This window comes from Rutidosis leptorrhynchoides, chromosome 1, assembly GCF_046630445.1.
Source record: "Rutidosis leptorrhynchoides isolate AG116_Rl617_1_P2 chromosome 1, CSIRO_AGI_Rlap_v1, whole genome shotgun sequence".
In the NCBI taxonomy this organism is placed as follows: domain Eukaryota; kingdom Viridiplantae; phylum Streptophyta; class Magnoliopsida; order Asterales; family Asteraceae; genus Rutidosis; species Rutidosis leptorrhynchoides.
In genome coordinates this window covers 609,178,127-609,187,619 of record NC_092333.1, presented here as the reverse complement: position 1 = coordinate 609,187,619, position 9,493 = coordinate 609,178,127, and positions in this window count along the sequence as shown.

The following is a 9,493-nucleotide window of genomic DNA, read 5'->3' as shown; positions in this document are numbered from 1 at the left end:
TTACAAAAAATATTATAAATCATTCATGAATTATTTACATGAAAACAAACTTACACATCCTTTATATCTAATCCATATACCAACGACCAAAAACATCTACAAACACTTTCATTCTTCAATTTTCTTCATCTAATCGATCTCTCTCAAGTTCTATCTTCAAGTTCTAAGTGTTCTTCATAAATTCTATAAGTTCTAGTTTCATAAAATCAAGAATACTCTCAAGTTTACAAGTCTACTTCCAAGCTTTCTAATCCATTTCAGGTGATCATCCAATCTCAAAAAATCTTTCTTATTTACAGTAAGATATCTTTCTAATTCAAGGTAATACTTATATTCAAACTTTGGTTCAATTTCTATAACTATAACAATCTTATTTCGAGTGATAATCTTACTTGAACTTGTTTTCGTGTCATGATTCTACTTCAAGAACTTTCAAGCCATCCAAGAATCCTTTGAAGCTAGATCAATTTTTGTCACTTCCAGTAGGTTTACCTACTAAACTTGAGGTAGTAATGATGTTCATAACATCATTCGATTCATATATATAAAACTATCTTATTCGAAGATTTGAACATGTAATCACTAGAACATAGTTTAGTTAATTCTAAACTTGTTTGCAAATAAAGTTAATCCTTCTAACTTGACTTTTAAAATCAACTAAACACATGTTCTATATCTATATGATATGCTAACTTAATGATTTAAAGCCTGGAAACACGAAAAATACCGTAAAACCGGACATACGCCGTTGTAGTAACACCGCGGGCTGTTTTGGGTTTGATAATTAAATACTATGATAAACTTTGATTTAAAAGTTGTTCTTCTGGGAAAATGATTTTTCTTATGAACATGAAACTATATCCAAAAATCATGGTTAAACTCAAAGTGGAAGTATGTTTTTCAAAATGGTCATCAAGATGTCATTCTTTCGACGGAAATGACTACCTCTTTAAAAATGACTTGTAACCTGTATTTCCGACTATAAACTTTTTTTCTATTTAGTTTCATAAATTTCAGTTCATTATGAAACCATAGCAACTTGAATCACTCAAAACGGATTTGAAACGAAGAAATGACGGGTAAAACAAAATTGGATAAAATTGCTAGTTTTAGCTACGAAAATTTTGTAACAAATCTAGACTAAACATATCCTAACTAATTTATATTGTATTATACATATTATGTAATCTTGGGATACCATAGACACGCATACAATATTTTGACATATCATATCGACCCATCTATATATATATTTCGGAACAACCATAGACACTCTATATGCAGTAATGTTTGAGTTAGCTATATAGGGTTGAGGTTGATTCCAAAATAATATATATACTTTGAGTTGTGATCTAGCCTGAGACTTGTATACACTGGGTCGTGGATTGATTCGAGATAATATATATTGATTTATTTCAGTACATCTAACTGTGGACAACTAGTTGTAGGTTACTAACGAGGACTGCTAACTTAACAAACTTAAATCATAAAAACGTAATAAAAAATGTTGTGAATATATTTAAATCATACTTTGATATATATGTACATATTTGTTATAGGTTCGTGAATCGACCAGTGGCCAAGTCTTATTTCCAACGAAGGAAAAATCTGTGAAAGTGAGTTATAGTCCCACTTTTAAAATCTAATATTTTTGGGATGAGAATACATGCAGCTTTATAAATATTTTACAAAATAGACACAAGTATGCGAAACTACATTATATGGTTGGATTATTAAACCGAATATTGCCCCTTCAAGTCTGGTAGCCTAAGAATTAGGGAAATGACCCCTAATTGACGTGAATCCTAAAGATAGATCTATGGGCCTAACAAACCCCGTTCTGGAATTTGGAATGCTTTAATACTTCGATTTATATGGTGTTTGCGATTGCCAATTTATGACATACTTGCGAGTATGCGGGGAATATTCTATATGCATTATGTTAATATCGGTTACCAGGTGTTCATCATTGAATGATTTTTATACACTTGCGAGTGTAAGATTATTGAATAAATGAAATCTTGTAGTCTATTATATTAATTTGATAATATATAGGTTAAACCTATAACTCACCAACATTTTTTGTTGACGTTTTAAGCATGTTTATTCTCAGGTGATTATTAAGAGCTTCCGCTGTTGCATACTAAAATAGGATAAGATTTGGAGTCCATGATTGTATGATATTGTGTAAAAACTGCATTCAAGAAACTTATTTCGATGTAATATATTTTTATTGTAAACCATTATGTAATGGTCGTGTGTAAACGGTATATTTTAGATTATCATTATTTGATAATCTACGTAATGTTTTTTTAAAAACCTTTATCGATAAAATAAAGGTTATGATTGTTTTAAAAATGAATGCAGTCTTTGAAAAACGTCTCATATAGAGGTCAAAATCTCGCGACGAAATCAATTAATATGGAACGTTTATAATCAATATGAACGGGACATTTCAGTTGGTATCCGAGTGTTGGTCTTAGAGAACCAGAAAATTTGCATTAGTGTGTCTTATCGAGTTTGTTAGGATGCATTAGTGAATCTAGACTTCGACCGTGTTTTCTTTAAAAATGATTGCTTAATATTTTTTTGTTGGAAACTACAAATTGTAACATGTAAATATTATGTGATATATTAATTGTAGAGACCCGTCCTTAATCCACCTGGACGAAATCTCCAACATTTGGTTCCATTGCGAGGTACTGACTTCTATATGCCATGAATGACTCCAAGTAATATCTTTAAATTGAGCAAATGCACAGCGGAAGATTTCTTTCGTACCTGAGAATAAACATGCTTTAAAGTGTCAACCAAAAGGTTGGTGAGTTCATTAGTTTATCATAATCATTCATTTGCATCATTTTAATAGACCACAAGAATTTCATTTCCAGTTCTCATAAATATACGTCCCATGTATAGAGGTTGAACATAACTTACAATGAGTATTAATCGCGTAGCGTTACACGGACAGAATTTCGACTTACAAACTTACAACATTTGCCGCTATAACCTTATTATTATTAACTTAAAATTAAAATTAAAATTAAAATATAAATATAAATAAATATTGAGAGTGAGAGAGATTGAATTATATTCCGTGTGTATCATTCGTCCGAAAAATGCTTCAATTTATAGATGTGGCCAGCTATATCCTGCCATGCGATCGCATGACTTTTACTCCTCCAGGCCATGCGATCACATGGCCCCCTGGGACAGCTCACACTCACTTGTTTGTTAGTTTGCCGACGGTTTTTAATATATAATATAATATATATATAATTTTAAGAATTATTTATATATTATATTATATTCATGTGCATAGTTGACTTGTCATTTTAGCTCCGTTGCGTTGCGCGTTGATAGTTGGTTCATGTCCCGGTTTCGGATTTTCGAACGTCCTTTCGTACGATTTAATATCTTGTACTTTGCGTTTTGCGGCTCGTACTCTTGTAACTTTTAGACGTTTCTCATCAATAATTTGAACTTCTTGGATTGTACTTTGTACTTTTAGCGTTTTGGTCATTTGCATCTTCAAATCGTCGAATCTGTCTTTTGTTTTCACCTTTTAATATTTAAACGAATATCACTTGTAAATAGAACAATAGCAACTAAAAGCTTGTCTTTCTTGAAGGATAATGCTATGAAATATATATTTGTTTTTAGCATTATCAGTAATCGAATAATTATATATATATATATATATATATATATATATATATATATATATATATATATATATATATAAGTTTATAAGTTATATCATTTTTATTTTAATAATTTATATGTTTCAGGTATTCATTTTATATATTGTAAATAATTAAAAATAATTAAAAATAATTAAAAATATAAATTTTGTTATGTTATATATATTAAATATATTTTTATATATGTATATATCATTTGTTTATTAAAATTATTAATTACAATAATACGAAAATAATATTAGTAATGATAAAAATAATCATATTCATAAAAATAATAATGATAAAAATAATGGTAATTCTAATAATAATACTAATGATAGTTTTAAAAATGATAATTTTAATAGTCATGATATTAATAATACTTATACTCATAATGATAATAATGTTAATGGTAATAATAAAACTTACCTTTAATAATAATAATGTTGTGATAATAATAATATCAATAATAAGAATAATAATAATATTATTAAAAGTAATAATAATAATAAATAGAAATTCTACCTCAAAAAGAAAATGGCTTAAAATAGTGCCCCAGCCCTGGCTCGAACCCATGACCTCTCATCAAACACAAATACACTTAACAATTCATCCATTTCAGTTTTTCTGGTTTAGTTCCGTTTCTGTCTATCTTTAACCATTTTATCATGTCTGTTCTACTTCATCTTCTTTTTCTAAAAAAATTGCCACAGTCGAGGCTCGAACCCTCGACCTTTCCTTCAAACCCTAATACCCCTAACCACTGCTCCACTTATCATTTTTTGTTTATAATTCCGAATTAAAACAATATAATCCGTATCATGTCTGTTCTTCTAACACACAATCGACATCATGTATTACCCTCATCATTCTATCATGTATCCTTATCATACCATTTCTGTTTCATCATCACTGTTACCATCATTATTTTTGTGAATCACTCATCATTTTAATCTATCATCTAACATCATTACCTCATCCTTATCATAATCTAATCATCATTATTATCGAACCATAATCATTCCCATCATTTATTATTTCATGTTATTAGATTAATTTGGGACGATTTGTGTTAGAAACAAGATCGGTTGCAGTCATAGCAACCAACCATACGACTACTAGTGACACAACCATGATTACATAGTCCAACCCACTAATAGATTAGGCCCACGACCCAAATTTGAAGACAGAATCATAATAGCCCAACTCATTACGATTTAGCTGTATAGATTAGTTTCATTTTCTTTAAACTGTTGTCTAACACCCCCACATGTCACCCACATGTTACTTTTATCGGCCACAAGAGAATAAATAAAGCAGCCACCACAAAAGTTTGATCCCATATCATCATTTATTTAACTATATCGCTGTAATAGTGCCTATGTTGGCGGTTTAGGGAACATGGTGGTAAATGGGTTTGGTTCTCTGTCAGAAACAGAAATGAAAAAAAATAGCAACAACAATTGTAATGAGTTGGTGGTGGTTTTGATCGTAATATATAGCTGGAAAAACAGGAGAGAGAGAGAGAGAGAGAGATAAATTTGGTGGTTCAAGGTGATCAAGGTGGTGGTTAACTGTTGGTTGATGTAATTTTTGAATTTATGATGGTGGGTTCTGGTGAGCGAATAGAACAACAACAATGGTAATCGAGAATTACAGAGAAAAAAAAAGAGAGAGATATGAGAGACAAAGGTGGTGATTGTGGTGTTCTCAATTAAACGTAACAGCAAGATAAGAAATGTTTTAGTAGTAGCAGGTGTAATTAAAATATCGAGTAAAAGCTGTTGGGTCTCGAACAAAACAGAAGGAAAACAGCAGCATATCTTGGTTCTTGTTTGGGCTGCGTTTGCGAGGAAACCGAAATCAAAGAAGAAAAAATATAAAAACACGAAGTGGGTTTGTGATGGTGTTAAGGTGGCTATTTATGGACTGAAAATAAAAACATATAGTAGTTGTAATTACATCGGTGATGGTGGCGTTTTTCTGCAGCAGTGAAGTGATTCGAATGGTGTTAGAGGTCACTCGCCAGATGACACAACGTATGACAAATGGTTAATGATATGATGACTAGTTGGTCGACAAAGGTGATGATAGTGGGTGGTTGTAGTTCGAATAGAAGTAGAAACAATAGCAAGTAGAGGTGGCGGTTTATAAATCGAAGGTAGTTATGGTGGTTTGTGATAGGTTGTTATGTTGGTTGAATTAAAATAGAAATAAAGAAGCAAAATAAAATAATGGAATTGGGTTACATGAAAAAGATGGTGGTTACGTACCGTAGGTTCTAGGTGATAGTTCATGGTGACAATTAATTGATAATGGTTTGATAGAGGTGATCATGGTTTAGTTCATGACTAACGGTAGCAACCTCGAATCAACGAGCCAGTGATCGGGATGTTAATGTTGGGTGGTGATAGGGTAGCCGGTTGGTGGAAGAACTAAGGTGGGTTTCGATGGTGAATATGGTTCTTGTTCGAACGGTTGGTGTTTATGGTGAATTGTGGAGAAGATGGTGAGTTGTGGACTCACGAAGAGAGATTGTAGAGAGATAGGTGGTTGTTTGCAAGATTATATGTGTATACTAGTGTACCAGCTTATATGGATATGCATTTGCATATAAATGAAAATGAAGTAACAATCAAACAAAACACAATAAACATCCGTGAATGAAATTCTCATTATTAATAATAATAATATAATAATAATTATAATAATATTTAATAAACACATTTGAAAAATAAGAAACAGTAAGGTACCTCGTGAATTCAATTGTCGATATGTTACCGACAGTTTTGACGGACTATTATTTCGTACCCCGTTGTTAAATCAGTGGCGGATAAAAGTACTTGGAAAAATCCCAAATTTTTACATTAATTATATTTATTTATTTTAGTCATTATGGTATAAAATTCGATCCTTAATTTGTTAAATAAAAATTACATCAACTGTCCCTCTCATTTATGGGTAAAATATAAAAAGTGTTAAAATTTAATAACTATGTGTTAAATACATTTTTAGTAAGCCTAAAATTTATAGAACTCATTTTAGGATCACCGTTTATTTTAAAATTATATAAGTTTGAATTTAACTTGCTTAATATCGATCGACTGACAAACGAGTGCTATTATCGTTTACTAAATAAATTTGAAACCATATAAATATACATTCAATATATCTTACATATATATATATATATAGATTTATTTTAATCGCAACTTTATTATTTTATATATTGCTTTACATATTCATTTCAAATGATTAAACTATTTTCTATTATTTCAAATTATTATATATACTTATATATATATATATATATATTTACATATTTATTTACACACAAATGTTCGTGAATCGTCGGGAATGGCCAATGGTTAAATGAATGTATGACAATAGTTCAAAATTTTTGAGACTCAACATTACAGACTTTTCTTATCTTGTTGAAATCATATTAAGATTAAAGTTTAAATTTGATCGGAAATTTCCGGGTCGTCACAGTACCTACCCGTTAAAGAAATTTTGTCCCGAAATTTGATTGGGATGGTCATGGTTAACAATAAAAATGTTTTCATGACGAATATGAGTTGATAAATAGAGTTTTATCATCATTGAGTAATACGAATAAAACAATTCGATTATTTGAAGAGTACGAATGAAGCTATCACAAAAGAGTAGAATGAATAAATAATGTTTCGTCATATCTTTTGACGTAGATATGGTTGATTTCCAGAGTTCAAGGGATTTAGAGAAAATCTTCGTAATAAAATTTGGTTCTCCGATAATTAAGAAATTAGAATCCTTTTTGGTTAAATGCGATGATCTGTCTCGATTGCTCTGTCTGATTTTACACTATAAATCCACCCTCTTCGTTTCCTTTATATGTTGGGGTCCCATTCTTTTGTTTTCTCTTCCCGACTTTAAGTCAAGCGAAAAATGGTCCAGAATTCGTAGATATGAATTTTAGAATGAACAGAGTTAATGTTCTAAGATAGAAATTGTAATAGCACGATCTTGGTTGGTTAAATTACCAGAATACCTTGGAAAAGGTCGAATCATCAAGAAAAATATTTTCTTGATATGTTCAGAGGTTAAGTAGAATACAAGAGTCGTGTAACATGGCACATGATGACGTTATGATCTGTGAATCATCACGTTCCATTTAGAAACTCAGCATGACTTACTATAATATAATCACGTTGATCAAGTGTCATTATATTATACTAAGTCATGCTTCAATTCCCAACACTACTTCAAAATCATTCATATCTTAAACTCGAAGGTTTCAGAATTTAGAAACTAAATTAGTTTCTTTTTATGATATATCACAGATAGCGCGGAGAGATAATTAATATCGGACGAAAATATTTATGAAGATATCTTCAGAAATATTGAGGATATTAATAAGGAAAGATACGATGATATCTTAGAATTTCTAATATCGATGGATGATGAAGAAAATTTGTCCGCAAGAGTTTAGAGTCAGAAGCAAAGTTTTCGTTAAAGATTTTATCATAAACAGAATCATCAGGATTCTTTATGTACAAGTTTAGTCCTTGTGATTTGTTCACAGTTTCTTTCATGGTTTACTCAATCCGTTTCCCAGTTCCAACTTTTCTGAGCTTTGCCAACATACTATTCTTTATCATCTAACTTCCGATGATTAAGGTCGTTTACAGTTATCTATAGTTTCTGCTGCTTCATTCAGCTTTTTCAAACTTTGAGGTGTTGATTCGTAGACTGAGTGCTTTTCAGAATTTTCAGAATGGAAGATCATAATTCTAAGAGATAAAGGTTATATGTATACATATAATTATTGATGTAGAAATGCTGCGAGATTTAAAATACTGATTGCTGATTCTCGGTAATTAGTATGGCACCTTCTCGTTTCAAGATGCGGATGAGTATATGATAGGGTTTCAATGACTATAATGATTTTTCGTAAAATCAAAGATAGATGAAATTACTGGTAGGTATACTGCCAATGTGGTGGGACATCGACGGTTCCCCGGTAACGATGACGAAAGGCAAACTTATATATCGAAGTTATAATAGAGTTTATTCGAATAAAAAGTCAAAATTGATTTGCTGAAGCAGTGACAAAATTGGCTACTTTGGAAAGGGATTGCAAAGTTATTATTGGTAATAACAACGCCAAAGGAGTTAGCACGGATATGTGTTAAATGTTTACTCAGGTTCCGAGTGTTTTCAGGTGCATGACTATATGCATAAATCTTTCCTTTCGTAGATGAAGTGCGGTTGGTTCATCCTCTCGATTGTGGTGTTTTCAAGAATTATGAAAGGTTTGAATCGTAGATTGTAATCGTCAAGATACAAATGAGGTTTAAGGGGAAATCAATGGCAAACTCGAAGAATTGTTTAGTTTCATATGTTATAATCAATATTTTAATTCATTTTAATTGTCCAATGTTGGTAGTCCTCAGTTGATAGTCCACAGTTAACAGTTCAATAATTCATATATAGTTTAATATATTATATTCGAATTAATTAATACGTGTCGTGACCCGTGTACATGTCTCAGACTCGATCACAACTCAAAGTATATATATTATTATAGAATCAACTTCAACCATGTATAGCTAACTCAAACATTAATGCATATAGAGTATCTATGGTTATTCCAAATAATATATATAGATGCGTCGATATGATATGTCAAAACCTTGTATATGTGTCCCGATATTTAAAATGCGTAAATAACAGTATTTAAATGACGATAAATAAAGTGTGTAAAATAAATAACAAAAATTAAATGACGATAAATAAAATTGTGAGAATTAAAATTGCGATAAATAAAT